This window comes from Triturus cristatus, chromosome 4_2 (assembly GCF_964204655.1).
Source record: "Triturus cristatus chromosome 4_2, aTriCri1.1, whole genome shotgun sequence".
In the NCBI taxonomy this organism is placed as follows: Eukaryota; Metazoa; Chordata; class Amphibia; order Caudata; family Salamandridae; genus Triturus; species Triturus cristatus.
This window is the reverse complement of record NC_140586.1, coordinates 948622302-948638789: the sequence shown is the minus strand read 5'-3', so window position 1 is coordinate 948638789 and position 16488 is coordinate 948622302. Positions and strand designations below refer to the sequence as shown.

The 16488-nt window shown below is 47.8% G+C and overlaps 1 long non-coding RNA gene and 1 pseudogene across 1 annotated transcript in view; both read right to left on the bottom strand.

Annotated features, from left to right (window-relative positions):
• LOC146839060 (uncharacterized) overlaps positions 1-16488 on the bottom strand; it is a 316080-nt gene that overhangs the window by 81094 nt on the left and 218498 nt on the right. The window lies entirely within an intron of this gene.
• Positions 8007-9033, bottom strand: LOC146839062 (28S ribosomal RNA; annotated as a pseudogene).

The following is a 16488-nucleotide window of genomic DNA, read 5'->3' as shown; positions in this document are numbered from 1 at the left end:
TAGGCTGGACCATTGCAATGCCCTGTTATTAGGAGCCCCTAGATATCTATTAAAGAAGCTAGAGCGCATCCAGAGAATCACAGCTAAGTTAACATTGAATAGACCTCGACACTCATCTGCCACAAAGGCTTTGAAAGATCTTCACTGGCTGCCCATCAAGCAGAGAATTATTTTTAAATCTCTCTGTATTGTTCATAAGGCACTATACAATAAAGGACCAAAACCCTTACAAGCCAAACTAAAAGAATATACTCCTGGAAGAACCACAGGCAACTATGTCCAAGAACTCAGATTTCAAAAAGTCCAACAAGGAGGACGTGCTTTTCCCATCAATGCAGCTCGGATATTGAATAAATTACCAGCTCCATTAAGATCTCACTCTGACTTATTAAAATTCAGGAAATCACTGAAAACTTTGCTGTTTCCTCATTAATAATCTGCTTTCTCAGATCTTCATCAGTTGTTCTTTCTTACATAGTGGTTACAACTAGCGCCAGGATACCATCTTTGGTCACAGTGCGCTTTATAAGTATTCCATACAATACAATACAATACAACTCTATAAGAGCCGGCATTGTAGGACTGATTAACTATTCATAAGTGTTGTGTATTGTCCTGTCTGTCTTTTGGCACAAACCTAATTTTGGGTATCAAGGACAGGGCGCTTTCAAATCCGACAGTTGTTGATAGAGAATGCAAATACTATAAGAGGAAAATATATCAGGTTTTTTGGTGATGTGTTTTTGGTTATCCACAAAGTGAATAACAGTGTTCCTGGTCAGAATAAGCTGTTTTTCATATCTTTCCAGATCTAAAAGAAAAAAACACAACCGATTGGGTATTGTATTATCCAATTGTTGGTTTTGATATCTTGTAAAGAGACCAGATTTTGTGTCGCTCACAATTAGGATTGGTAATAAGAATGATCTTTATGGTCCTGACGAAAAGCTGTGGGGTAAAGGCTTGAAACATGTGGACCCTGAGATACATACACATTAACGTATGTCTCACAATTTCCCCTTTTTAACAATACCAGCAATTGGTCAAAATAAAATTTCGTGTTCCTACCTAGCCAGGTATTTTTTTAACTTTAGATAAGACCCTACCACTTTTTTTTTATAAATCTTTTTATTAAACATACATCGGTATAACAAACATTACAGAGGATTAAAATCATACAAGCACTATAGTGATAATGAAGGAATCATGGTACATCATTGAAAGGAAGGAAAATGTAATGGGGTAAGTGTAACATCATGTTCAATAGAACAAGGAGGTGAACATATTTCTCCCCGGTGCGTATTCCATGGGCCCCATATACAGGATAATTTTTTGGGGACAGTCCCTGGCCAAGTATACCGTTTTCTTCCGGTTCATACACCAGTCAAGATCTTTTTCCCAAGCTTCGATTGTGGGTGGTTGCGTCGCGCCCCATAGCTGTGCAATATTTCGTTTCGCAAGCATGAGCCCTAATGTGACCCACTGTGTCTGATGAGTGTTCAGATCAGTTGATTCCTAATTGTTTAATAAACATCGTCTCGCCTCCGGGAGGAGATTAATAGAGAGCAGAGTTGATGATATCATGCACCGAACTCCAGAAGGAGCTTATGGATGCACACTCACAGATTATGTGCATAAAGGTTCCCAAATGCCCACAATGCCTCCTGCACTCTCCACTGCCTGCCCTCCCCATATGCATAAGACAAGGGCCTGTAACATACACCCTATGAAGGATTTTGAGTTGCACCAGTCTTAGTCGGGCAGGGATGGCGACTACTCTGGGGAAGGACACTGCCTCTCGCCAGTCCTCATCGTCCAATTCAATCCCATCTCTTATCCATTTCTCCCGCAGTGGCTGTAGGGGGTCTTCCATATTGTTTATTAGCTTTTTATATGTTAGGGAGATGGCTTTTTCTGGTAGGTGACCGTCCAATATCCTGTCCTCCAGCGGTGACGAGTCAGGAGGATCAGAGCCCTGTGATATGTGAGAATGAAGGGCGTGAAGTACCTGAGCATATCTAAAATTTTCAGTCCCCTGCCAATTCATACTCCCTCTGCACGTCGTTATATGGCCTGATGTCACCCTTCCCCCAAACATCTTTGATACATGAAATGCCGATGAAGTCCCACCTATCAAAGCCTTTTGATCTCCATAGGCTGCCAAGTCTCTCAGAGTCCAACAGTGGGGTTGCTAATGTCAACCTGTTACCCCACCCAAGCGCGTTATTGGCGTCATGCCAAATCTGGATGGAGTGTTTTGTGGGGCTTGTTAGATTATACAGTTTAGGTTGTGCATATAGAGCCCTACTATAGCTCCCACCGGGGGAGAAGCCATCTATCCATGGCATAGCCGGGATCCTCGGTGTGGCCGTAGAGGCCATGATTAATGGCAGCCAGGTGAGCCCCCAATAATATTTCCTGATATCAGGAAGGCTAATGCCCCCATCGTACCAGTTCAGTGTCAGCTTGTTGAGTGCTATGCGTGGCCTTCCTTCCCACAACAGTGCTCTCTGAAGGCCCTCCACTTCCTTGAAGCATCGTGTAGGGACTGGGTCTAGGGTGTTTTGTAGGGCATATAGGAATCTGGGCAGCGACATCATTTTGAAAAGGCCGGCTCTGCCCAACAGAGAGAGGGGGAGTGATTTCCATCTGGCGATATCCTTCCTGAGCCTTTGCAAGTGTGGGAGAAGATTATGAGTATAGCGGAGCGATGAGTCAAGGGAGACAATGATCCCCAAATACTTGAAGCCAATGGTGGTGACCTCTATTGGGAAGTGCCTGGGAGGATAGGTGGGTCGCCTTTAAGGACGAATAGAAGGGATTTATCCCTGTTGACGTTAAAGCCAAAGAACCTGCCGAAGATAGCCAGGATGTCTAAAACCACTATCAGGGATCTTCTGGGGAGGGCCAAGTAGAGTAATATATCATCCGCATAGAGTGAAATGCAGTCTTCCTAATCAGGGGACCACCTCAGCCCTTGTATCATTGGGTCTCTGTGGATCCAGGCCGCAAGTGATCCAGGGCCAGGGCAAAGAGAAGTGGCGAGAGTTGGGCAACCCTGGTGAGTCCCCCGGCTGAGTTGAAATGTTGGGGAGAGTTTATTGTTAACCACAACCTGTGCCAGAGGTTCCCTATATAAAAGACGGACCCACTGGATGTATTTTGGCCCGAACCCCAGTTTAGTCAATACTGCCCAGAGATAGGGCCATTCTATGGTATCGAACGCCATAGTAGCGTCTAGACATACGATTACCGCGGGCTTTTGGATTGTAGGCACCCTACCCACCACACCATGCACCCTGCTCAAATTCAGGGCCTTGTTTCTGTGCGGCATAAAGCCCGATTGATCCGGGTGAACTAGGGTATCAACCACTTTAACCAGGCGAGTAGCCAAACGTTTGGCCAGGATTTTGGGCTCGGCGTTTAGGAGGGAAATAGGCATGTATGAGGCGCAGTCAGTCCTAGGCTTACCTTCTTTATGTATTGTGACTATCGTGGCGATCCTCTGCTCTCTGGGCAGCGTCTCACTCTCCCTGGCCTCCTCAAACATGGATTTCAAATATGGTGCCAATTTGTCAGGACGGAGTTTGTATAACTCAATGGGGAGCCCGTTTGGCCCACGGACCTTCCCGGAGTTTAAGGATCGAATTGCTTGCGCTATCTTATCTGTTGTCAATTCACTATCCATGTATGTGTGTCCACTTCAGTAGTCTCAGGAAAAGGAGGGGGACCCTATCCGGCACATCCGAGGAGGACAGGCCAGCCGGGCTTCAATAAACACCGTGGGGAAGGAAAGGCCCACGCAACTCCGTGGGATACCTCGGGCCCCCCACCTCCTCACCTCGCTCCAGGCATGCCGATCAATCCAGGAGAGGCAGAGGCCAAGCGCACCACTCATTCCGGGCCTCAATCCGAATGGCGCAGATGCCCCCATGTCGTTCATGGTGGATCGCTAGGCGTTGCAGATGCCCTGGAGGACCTTCGCAGGGCCAGATGATTGTCAGATGGGTCCCGCCGGCGCTCAACTTCTCATGCGCCGGCGCGTCTCAGGCCGGCTCCGCAGTGCCACACGGCAGCCTGAAGTGAAAATTTAGACCCCGGCCTCGCCCGCTCGCTAGGCCAAAACCCTGCGGGTCTCACAATCGCTCCGTACAGCAGACTTCGTCGTGCCGCTTGCCTTCCTACAGTTTTCCCACCTCTGGGAACCGGATAATTGTGGCGGATCAGCGGGAGGAGAGCAGATACGACGGAGCAAGAGGTTTAAACGGCCATCTCGCTCCGGGTATTGGCCACGCCCGACCCTCCCACTTTTATACCTACCATCTCAACATAGTATTGGAAAAAGTGCTCCAGCGTCTCTGTTTAGTTGCAGCACGCCCATTCCGCAGTTTTATTCTGGGAATAAAACTGATGCGCGAAAAGCTGCTCTTTGTGAAGTGGATTATGCCTTTGAAGAAGGGAACAGGATCCCGAAACGCTTCGGCATTGCTTGAACTTTTAGGATGACTTTTCTTGGCTGAGCCCTTGATGTTTGCTGTCATCATTAAAGAATTGAAAATATGCACTTACCTGTTGGCGTTCTTCCATGGGGGCTAAACTTTTCTGTTGAATATATATATATATATATATCTATACACATATACACCGATATAGAAAAAAGTAATGCCGCTGGGCATTAGCGGCAGAGAGACACCTTCAGTCATCGAAGAGCTACGTTTTTTATGAGTGGACAGGACTCTCAATTTGCGACCTCGGCCACAACGTAAAGAGAAAGTAGGAAAAGGAAAAGCAATAGAAAAAGCAGATGCTGGGCAAGGAAGCACAAAAGACACAGTAACACCGACATGGAGAAAGTAACAAGTGAACCATAGATTGACACCACAGTTATAAATCTCATAGATATGGATCTTAGCAAAGAAGAAGAAAAGATTTTATCATTAGGACTGTCTTTTTGTTCTACGACTAATTTTGATTACGCACAAACTAGGACTTCCAGATTAATAGATCATTTTCTCCAGGAACATGTATGTAAATTACCCTCATAAATAAGGGACACCAAAGATTTCTTGCGTAAAATATATAATGTGCCCTGGGATGAACGGTACTTACTTATGACCCTAGATGTGACTGCGCTCTATAAGAGCATTATACACGTCAATGGGATAAGAGCAGTGAAACGCTACTTGGGATCAAGACCTATACATCTACACCAGCACACACTTATGCTTCTTAGCATGGCCGAATGGTGTCTAGGCAACAACCTCTTTATGTATGACCAACATACCTACAAACAAACTCAGGAGACAGCAATGGGTAACTGCTTCGCCCCCAGGTATGCTTATTTGCAAATGGGCTTGTGGAAGGAGCAGGTACTCAAGGTCAACGATGTTAAAGAATGGTGAGAGAATGTGGTCCTCTGTACCAGATATATAGATGATTTATTCATCTTGTGGAAGGGATCACCTGAGTCGGCACAAAGATTTTCACAAGAAATCAATAATAACGATCAGAACCTCTCATTCACCTGTGACATCAGTACGAAAGAAGTAAACTTCTTATATCTTGTGGTATATGTAGAGAACAATATGCTTCATATAAAAACATACAGAAAGCAGACATCAGGGAACTCCATTCTGCACACCAGCAGTTTTCACCCTACCAGACTCAAAAACAGCATTCCCTATGCGGAATGCTTGCGCATGAAGTGCAAGCGCAGTAGTGCAAGCGCAGTAGTGAGGAAGCATTGGGTGAAGCACAAAAATATCTATTCAACAGATTGAGAGTACGAGGTTACAGTCAGGATGTGCTAATGTCAGCAGAGGCAAAAGCAAAACCCAAAAAGAGAGAGGAGTTTCTGTTTGGTATCAGTTGTAGTAAGAAGAGAAAATCTGATCACTCACCCTACCATGCCAGAGTACATAATATTCTATATAAAAATTGGAATATTGTGAGAAGTGATCTTATCATAGGCCTGGAAATACCACGTGCCCCACTTATATCATCTAGAAGGGCAAATTTAATGCGTAGGGAGCTAGTGCAGAACTCGCCGTAGGCCAAGAATGGCACTGAATGGCTTAGAGTCAATAAAGGTATTCCGAAATGCTCGAAATGCAAGGCGTGCCACTAAGGCCGCAACATGAAGACCATACAATCACCACTCAGAGTAACATCGATTGAGATCAGAGGTACATATAACTGCAAAAGTGATTTTGCGGTGTATGTGTGGGAAGGTACTTGCCAGAAACGATATGTGGGCAGCACTATAAGCATAGTTCACGTCAGGATAAAGCAACATCTTAGAGCATTTGCCAATGATGACCAAAGCTACCCAGTAGCAGGACATATTAATCAATGTCATCAAGGTAATGCGAAGGATTTAGTATATTCTGTCATTGATGCTGTCCCCAAAAGCCCAAGGGGAGGAAACAGACAGCTCCAATTAAGGAGATTGGAATCGAGGTACATATTAATGTTGGACACCAGAATACCTCAGGGATTGAAATCCAATGAGTGTTTAACGGTACATTTTTAGCTGCAGGCCCTCCCTCCCGCAGACTGGGTGTAAGGTATACTTTTAGTAAACATTTCCACACTCATTTAGATTAGTTTATTTATTTAGTTCATATGTAATATTTTAGTAACATATTGTCATGGTGTTTGACTGAAGTACATGATGCGAATAAGTGAAGGGGTTCAGATACTGTGGTATTTTCGAATGAACTGTTTGTTGTCTGACCGTGGGGGATCCCGCACGCCGGGGCCCGCCGGATGGAGCTCAAGCCCCGGGCGCGGTCCCAGGTTCCGGACCCTAGCCAGGCTGAGGAAACCTTCCCTGGGCCCCGGTGGACTCCCGTCCCCAGTGCCAGGACCCTCGGCCGGCTTGCAGGACGGGGGGCTCCCACACACTGGTGCCTGCCGGACGGAGCTCAAGCCTCAGGCCCGGTTCAACCTTCCAAACCCTAGCCAGACCGGTGAAAGCCTCCCCAGGCCACGGTGGACCCCGTCCCCAGCGCCCGGACCCTTGGCTAGCTTGCAGGACAGGGGCTCCCACAACTCGGGGCCCGCCGGACAGAGCTCAAGCCCCAGGCCCAGTCCCAGCTTCCGAACCCTAGCCAGGCTGGGGAGAGCCTCCCCGTGCCCCGGTGGACCCCCCTGGGCAGCACAGGACACACGCAAGTTGCTTCCATCCCAGACCAGGCCCAGGCGTCTCCTGCTCAGGACTTCTCCAAGATCTCCAGGGGCTCCAGCTCCGCCTCAGCCCCCCTTTCACGCAGGGCTGGCCTCCTGCCACTCCTCGCCCCGGAGACAGCGGGGAGCTAGGCAGTCCTCCCCGCTCTGCAGCCGCCCTGCCCTGGCTACTGACTGTCACCCCCCACACCCAGACCCTAGGGCGTCAGGGTGCTGACTCCACCTTCTGGGGCAGGAACCGAGGAGGATTAAGCCCAGGCCCCGCCCTCTCCCTGTTGGCCTGTCCGGGGTGTCCATTTTCCTCGACGATTACGCCACCACATAGTGGGGGCTTACAGAACCCTGGGGAAGGACAAAAGATGGAGTAAGCCTAGCCGGCCATCTGGTCACCCAGCCCGCAGGGCCATCTGGTCGCACGGCCTACATGGCCATCTGGTCGCACGGCCAGGCGACCAGATGGCCAGGGATGACCCAGCGCCCAGATGGCCTGAGACAGGCAGACCCAGTCACCCTTGCAGTCCGATGACTGCAACGGTGGCAAGGCGCTCCGAAGCCGCTGCTCGACTTGTGCGGGAGCAGTGGGCCCGGCCCAGGCCTTCTGGTCACCCTGCTGACCCGCAAGGGATGGTGGCCCCCATCCCCGCTCCCCGGTGGGGCAGAGATGGAAGGAAGAGACCCCGTGCCGGAGGGCACGTGGTGGAGGCGGCCTCCCGCAGGCCCACATTACCCCCTCCGCATCCCTCCCGCTGGCGCAGCGGCAGAGTCCCACCCCCGGGTGTGGTGGAGGAGGGCGTCCACTGGTGCCCAAGCACGGAGACAAAAGCTTGGCTCAGAGGATGACTTTCAATAGATCGCAGCGAGGTAGCTGCTCTGCTACCTACGAAACCTTGACCCAGAATAAGGTTGTCTACGAATGATTTAGCACCGGGTGCCCCACGAACATGCAGTGCACTAAGGGTGATGGATGCGGCCCCCTTCCATCCGCGCTCCGGTCCCAAACACAGTGGCTCTACGTACCGCCCCACAGAGAGCCACCCGAGGCCACCCGAGGCTCCACAGTGGTATCGTTACGGTTTAGGGGGGATTCTGACTTAGAGGCGTTCAATCATAATCCCACAGATGGTAGCTTTGCCCCATTGGCTCCTCAATCAAGCACATACACCAAATGTCAGAACCTGCGGTTCGTCTTGTACTGAGCAGGATTACTATTGCAACAACACATCATCAGTAGGGTAAAACTAACCTGTCTCACAATGGTCTAAACCCAGCTCACGTTCCCTATTAGTGGGTGAACAATCTAACACTTGGTGAATTCTGCTTCACAATGATAGGAAGAGCCGACATCGAAGAATCAAAAAGCAAAGTCGCTATGAACGCTTGGCAGCCACAATCCAGTTATCCCTGGGGTAAATTTTCTGACACCTCCTGCTTGAAACCCAAAAAGTCAGAATGATCGTGAGTCCCTGCTTTTACGGTCCGTATTCATACTGAAAATTGAGATCAAGCGAGCTTTTGCTCTTGTGCTCCGTGGGAGGTTTCTCTCCTCCCTGAGCTCGCCTTAGGACACCTGCGTAATCGTTTGACAGGTGTACTGCCCCAGTCAAACTCCCCACCTGCCACTGTCCTCGTAGTGGGTCGCGCCCGGCGGGCGTCAGGCGCTTGGAGCCAGAAGCAAGAGGCCCACGGGGCTCGCCCCCCGCCTCACCGGGTAAGTGAAAAAACAATAAGAGTAGTGGTATTTCACCAGCAGCCCGAGGGCCTCCCACTTATCTTACACCTGTCATGTCTCTTCACAGTGCCAGAACAGAGTCTAGCTCAACAGAGCTTCTTTCCCCGCTGATTCTGCCAAGCCTGTTCCCTTGGCTGTGGTTTCGCTAGATAGTATGTAGGGACAGTGATAATCTCGTTCATCCATTCATGAGTGTCACTAATAAGATGACAAGGCATTTGGTTACTTTAAGAGAGTCATACTTACCAGCACTTCATTGAATTTCTTCACTTTGACATTAAAAGCACTGGGCAGAAATGACATTGCGTCACCACCCGCCTTGGGCCTTCACGATGCTTTGTTTTAATTAAACAGTCAGATTGAGAAGAATGAGGAATTACCTGTTTGACCAAAGATATAGCTACAGCACTGTCTAGAGGACTTAGAATGGGGGAGTTACTGACAAGACCAGATAAGCAGCTGCAGCACTGCCTAGAGGACTAAGAATAAGAAATTACCTTTTTGACCAAAGACACAGCTGCAGCACTGTCTAGAGGACTTAAAATGGGGGAGTTACTGACACAGCAGGCTGTAACTGTCTGTCCTGAAAATGATGGTGCTGCAAAGGATTCAACACAAAACAGGTGGGTAGTGCAGAAAATATTGTGCAAGCACAGTCCTGTAGTTGTTCACAGTTGCACACCTGAGTAAATATTGCTGAGTCTGACCATAAGATGGAGGTGCAATGCAACCTCACGAGTTGCAAATTGAAACTAAAGTACAGGTTTCAAGAACATGTATTACAGGACTAACGTACTATTATAGCTGATGCGCCCAACATGTTAAAATCTAACTGAGCGCTTAAAACCACAACTGTTTATTAACAAAATGTAAAACAGTGCCTGACCCTAAAATGGCTGCCGCTTGATAATTAAACAGTGGCTTTTCTTGATACTTCCCGAGCAGCAGATTTTACAGATCAGAAGAATGGATAACACACCAACTACAACCCACCAATCCCTATTTCTGCCAGCAACAACCTAATAAGCAACCTGCCAGCAGCCGCATCGTTTTCTCCAATGACCCAACTCGCATCTCCCCTTCTACAGTGAGGGTCCTCTCTTCTAGCTCGACTGTCCCTAAAACGGCCTCCATAAGTATGCCCTTGTCCAAAGCACTCCTACTCCCCTTTCTGGGAATGGATCCAGCATTTATGTCCTGGAATCTCAGAGACCCCACTGAAAGAGTCCACAGCGCCAAGGGAGTCACGAACCACGGAGGACTGGGAAAAATCCCCTTACCGCTGGGAGCCGTCTCCTACCCAACCGGACGTTGGACACTGTATTTCTGCTGGGTTCCCTACCCCCTCCCCCACCTCTTCCCTCCTTCATCCTTCAGAGTGTGCCCGTGGCCAAAGCACTCTTCTCCTCTTGTCGGGGAGGGATCCAGCATTTTTGCCTTGGAGTCTCAGTGACCCCGCTGAGAGAGTCCACCACGACAAGGGAATCTCACATAACGGAGGACTGGGACTGATCCATTTTTCAGTTACTTCCTCATCTCCGTGCTGTGTCTCCTACCCCCTCCCACACCTCTTCCCTCCTCCATTCTTTGTCTACCTCCCCTATTCCTTTCCTCTCTCGCCTGAATCTCTCTCCCCCTGCCTGCTTTGTTGATCCTTATGCCTATGCTCCGACTAATCTCCCTCCCCCTTTTACATTACCCCCTTACTCTTTTGCACGCCATGAACCAACGGATGTAACTTGTAACTGATATACCTTCTGTAACAATGTGTAATTTGTAACCTATGTAACTCTCCTCATGTAAAGCGCTCCGATACCTCTGGGTCTAGCCAGCACTATATAAAACTCAAGTAAATAGATACAAATAAATAAGTATATATGCATGGTCTGTAAGGCACAGAGCAATGCACCATATGTAAAGGGGCTTCTAGTGCAGAGAAAAACAGACAGTCCTCGTTCCCCAGTCCACAACCTCTAACAAGCACCTACAACAGACATAGTAGAATTATTTTGTGATGTCTGCTGCAGCTTTGAAATGTTCACTAAAATATTTCACTGGGTGGCCCCTTTATGTAGGTCACTAAAAGTACAAGTGCTCCTTGAAATGGGCTGTAATTTATATGTGTGCACACAGCTGAAGTGCACTGTCCATGACAGTATGCGATAGTTTACCATATGCAGTATATCACTGACATTTCACCACTGTTTTAAAGGCTATAAGCAGGAAATGACGATGGCTTCTATACTTTCCAAGTGTGGTGCGCAGAGATAACTCTTCCTATATTGATGAGATCCCACCTCCACGGACCACTGATGACACTCAGGGAGCTGACTGATGGAGGGCGCACTTCAACTCTGCCCGCCACGCCCAACCCATGCAACGAGAATGGAAGTGCCTGAAGAGATGCCTCACCAGGGGCTGCAGTGCACCGTTAACAAGCGTCTCAAGTCAGAACATTGGGCTTCACATACATGCAGCCTGGCAAGTAAACCACTTTCAACACAAAATAAAATGTAAACTGTGGACATGTAGTTTTTTTAGCCTCCGGACTACTGCAAGATATCCAGAGTTCCCGTGCACAGATTTCCTTTATTGTGAAATCTACTAGTTGGATGATGTTTCTTATCACATGCATCAGCCTGCTCTTACCCTCAACTGTGCCTCAGCCTCCTCTGGGAGCTGCCTGTGTAACGCAAGCCTGCCGCCCTCTGCCACCAGCAGTGCCTTACTGCCTGTGAGATTCTTCACTTTCGGTTGAGCAAGATCTGGAAATAGTGGCCTATCAATCCCCCTTATCAATCCTCTCCACTACCTCCTTCATCGCCAGTCTTTTAAAAGAAGTCACTCAGATACCTCAGTGAGCTAAGCGCTCGCTCCCTAGATCAGCTTGTACTGTACAATCACCTGCTCAGTATTCAACAGGTCCGGCTCAGCCTTTAGTCATTCAGAGCAATATATATTGAGTGCCATTAAAATGTGCAATTCAAACACTTGCTAATTACAGTGCTGTGAAACCGTGAATTGTGTTAGCGAGCTCTATGTATAAAAAAAAATCTATGCTGTAAGGTGTACTTTCATTCATTTTCACACACATACATTGTCAAACAAAACTGATGGAACTGACCTACAGGCAGGGCCGGCTGAGTCAAGGCCTCTGTGCAGCTGACGCAGGGCCAACAGAATGTCTTTACCAAACTACTTGAGAAGTGTGTGCACACACAACTATGTAATCACATTGAACGATTTGAACTCCTCGACCTTCACCAATCAGGATTCAGATTGGGACACAGCACTGGAACTGCTCTGATTCACATTGTCGACGACACCTTGAGACTTCTGGACCAGAATGAAAGCTGCCTCCTCATACTTCTAGATCCCTCCTCAGCGTTTGACATGGTCACACATGACCACTTGATTGCTCTGCTGGAAAAAAGGATGGGGTTAGCAGGCCCAGTCCTAAATTGGTTTTCTTCATTCCTACACAATAGAAGTCAATGAATCAAAATCTACCATTCCCTTTCTAACAGTTCCCAAGTCTCTGTAGGAGTGCCTCAAGGTTCAGTACTTTTCACCCACGCCCTTCAGCCTATTCATGGAACATCTCACTGAAATTCTGAATCATTCAAACATACATTACCACATGTGCGCAGACAATACTCAACGGTACTTGAAAATCTCTACTCCGGAGGACATCAAAACACTTAACGCTTCCCTTGCGAAAACGCAAAATTGATTAACCCACTATCTTCTCATGTTAAATATTCTGAAACCCGAATACCTCCTGATCTCCCCTCGCAATCACTCTACCCCCATTCACGTCTGGCTCAAGCAACTAACAGCCCTCAATTGCTCTCCTCATATTGTGGCCTCAACTAGATCATTTAGGCATAAGGCTGGACAAACACCTGAATATGCAAGACCACATGAGGGCAACAACCAGAGGTGCTAATCACCACCTCAACACCTTAAGGAAAATCAAACCCTTCCTTCCTCCCGTTGACATGAAACAAGCCGTCCAATCCCTAGTTCTCTCGCTTATACTATGGAATTGCGACCCTAGCTGGATTTCTCAAAGCCAAACTGGCCCCTTTAAGGTCTACTCTGAATTTTGCTGCCAGACACATTACTGGTTCATGTAAACGTGAACATATCACACCAGACTTAACTCAACACAAGTGGCTCCCCTTAGAAACAAGGATTTGTTTCAAGATTGCCTGTCTGACACATAAAGCGCTTCACTAGAACATTCCAGTTTACCTGGCAAACAAACTTGAACTATCTGGCTTGAATCGACCCCTAAGAAGCTCTAAGAATCTTCTGTTAAAACCACAAAAATTCAATAAGAAGAAAACCTCCAAATTACTAAGAAATTTGTACAACATTCTATAGAACCCAAGAAGAAGGAAATTCATTTGAATTAAATCATGCATTTCGGAAACATTGAGCCACCTATCTTTTGCAATAAAGTCTACGATTTTCTCTAATCCGGCCTCAGCCCATTTTTGAATAATTTCGGATGATTCTCGAATGCTGAATACCAAATGGAGTTCGGATAAGGGGGTTGAAGTATTAATAACTGGGATTGTATATCTTCTATGAAAATCCTGACGTTTACGAAAGAACCACTGCATGCACTTATAACGAACTCGTTTGGTAATTTCGTGGATCTGACGCAGATTATTGAGCGTAAAAATCTGAGCTTACGCTATTTGAAAAAGGAGTGAATTGGAAACCTGGGGAGTGGTAATTTTTTTTTGGCCCCTACAAAGGTCCGGATCTCGCCCAGAAGGCAATAATGAAATGGGAAAAACATGAAGGGTTGGAGGTAACAGCGAGTGTGCTACAAGGAGCTAAAAGGCGCCAGAAGCTATTTTTTAGCAAATGGCTGCTATATAGAACCCTACAGTTCCTATCCCAGGTTTATCCTAATCAATCTAGTCAGTGTTTTCGCAGTTCAAACCAGGCGACAGCTAACTGGACACATATTATTGCATAGTGTCCTTTAATTCAGGGGTTATGGAATGATATTATCCAACATTTGGAGGCCGAATGTCTAATTAAACTGGACTCTAGCAGTTGGCTGAAAGTTTTGGGCTATGATTTTTCCCTGTGTCTATCTGAACAAGCATTTGCAATGCAATAGGTCTCGCATTTGATAGAGTTGGAGCTATTGGCATTGTAAATGACAATGCCTTTTATTAATTTGTTTTGAAAAACTGCAAGCGGTACGTATAGTCCTTGCTTATGAGAAGCAAGGCTGTCAGTAAAAGAGACTGCCAGCTTTTCTTCTCATAAGCAAGAGCTATAAGTACAAAGTGCTTGTTTACACAGGGCTATTTACATGTTGGGAGGGGGGCCGTGGCCCGCCCCCTCTTGGAGTCCTAAATGGCTCTGGGAACCGCCACCCCCCAGGGCCGGTTCCAGCAATGTCCCTGGGTGCCCACCCCCGGGACATTGCAGTTTGCTATGGCAGGGAAGGAGCCCCGTCCTGCCATAGCAAACTCTGCTTTGCTTCGTGGAAGCAAGAGCAGGAAACCTTAAATTTGGTTTAGTTACTGTTGTGATTTTTAAGCAATATTTTGCTATTTTAAAAGTTGACACTTAGAAACTTTTTCTGATCAAATTACCAATGTTATCCTATGGAAGGAAATTCACTTAGCAGGCAAGTGGGGTTATGGTTACTTTTTCTAGGTCATGTTGGATCCTAGATCCAGCACTAGTGTACCACCTGTAAGCAGTGGAGAAACTGTGTGTAAGTTATACAGGTGATTTTTAAGGAATATTTATAAGTTTGCAAAATCAACACTTAGAAGAAATTTCATAGAAAAACAGTCAATGGTTCCCTATGGAAGAAAATTCAAGTTACGGGTAAAGTATGTTCTCGTCACTTTTGTAATCCAGGTCTGGGCTCCTAGGCTCAGTATTAGGACCTCTATCTAAAACAGGTAAGTAATTACGTTTTCACAGTTGGTACGATTTTTAAAGAATATTTGTAGTTTGCAGAAATCGACACAGAAGAAATTTCACAGAAAAACAGTCAATGATTTCCTAGGGAAGAAAGTTGGGTTAGTGGTAAGTACGGCTGTGAGTACTTTTCAGGGTCAGTGCTGGGCACCAAGATGCAGCACTGGGATCTCTCCTAATAGCAGGTGAGTATTTCCGTTTTCATTACTTGGTTGATTTTAGGTGAATATTTTAAGTTTTAGAAACTCCACACTTAGAAGAAATTTCAGAAGAAACCAGTCAATGTTACCCTATGGAAGAAAAGTGAGTTATCGGCTTTTGGGTAAGTACTCGACTGGCAGAGTTAAGGTTCTGGGCACAGACTCAGGGGTCTCCTAGGGTCAGGTTGGTACAGTTGTTACACCCTCAGCGGCACTGGGGCGGCCAGGTGCAGAGTGAGTTAGGCCCAATGTTATCCTATTGGAGGCAGGGGGGCCTTGGTTGGTGGCTGCTGACTAGCAGGCCATGCGGTTGTGGGAGCTGGGCTCCTGGTCACTTGCTCAGGGCAAATGGGAAAGTAGGTAGGAGCAGAAGTTGCACTGCCAGAGCCTCTCGGGCAGCTGGGTGCAGGGTGCTTTGAGCCTTCTGGCGCTCAATGGATTTCAATGGGAAAGCTCGAGGACGAACAAAGGCTGCAAGCTCGGGGACGAAGATTCTTCAGGTGCCACCACCACTTCGAGAGGTAAGTTGGGTAGTTGGAGGATAGGTAGGTACCCAGGAGTCGGGCACAGGGGGCCGCAGGGCGCCGGGGTGCCTTTTGATGTCGGGAAATCTTACCCTCTGTTGATCGCGGTTGGGGGGGTCCCTGGTTCTGAGGCTGCAGGCGTCGTCAGGAGTGTCGAGGTGGGTCCTTGGGTGACGAATTCGGGGTCACAGTCGCCGGGGGACGTCCTCGGGGTCTTTGTCCACCCCGGCACAGGCCTGGCTTGGCGGGTGCAGAGTGTGCAGGGTTCGCGGTTCTGGGCTGATGCCAGGGGTTAGAAACTTGCTTCGAGCAGAGTCACTGCTCATGAGAGTCCCAGATGCTCAGAGTCACAAGGTAGCCAGGTCCTTCGGAGTTTGTGAGGTTGCTGGCCACAGGAGGTGCCGGGATTTAGCAGGAGCAGCTTCGAGGGTCGACAGGCCGGTAGGGCTGGGGCCAAAGCAGTTGGTGTCTTCCTCTTCTTAGCAGCTGAACGGCAGGTCTTCTTTCTTCTTTTTCTTCTTTGCTTTTTCAGAATCTGGAATCTAAGGAAGGAAGGTTCAGGGTGCCCCTAAATACTAGATTTAGGGGTGTTACAGGTAGGTAAAGGGCAGGGACCAATGGGTCCCTGCCCTGGGGTGGGTACACCCACTATCCTGCCACTCTCCTGTGGGAGGGGGGCATTAGCCTAGTCCTGATTAGACAGGGCTTCCCATCTTCAAGATGGTGAGAGCCCGGAGATGTGCTTCACCTCGCCTCCCCCACCTGAGGGGTGGGGTTGGCAGAGGCTGGCACATCCCCTGTCCTTACTTGGGGTTTCCGGCCAGTCTTCCTGCCAGAGTGGGGGTCAGAACCGGTGGGGCCCAGTTGCTGAGTACAGCAAGTG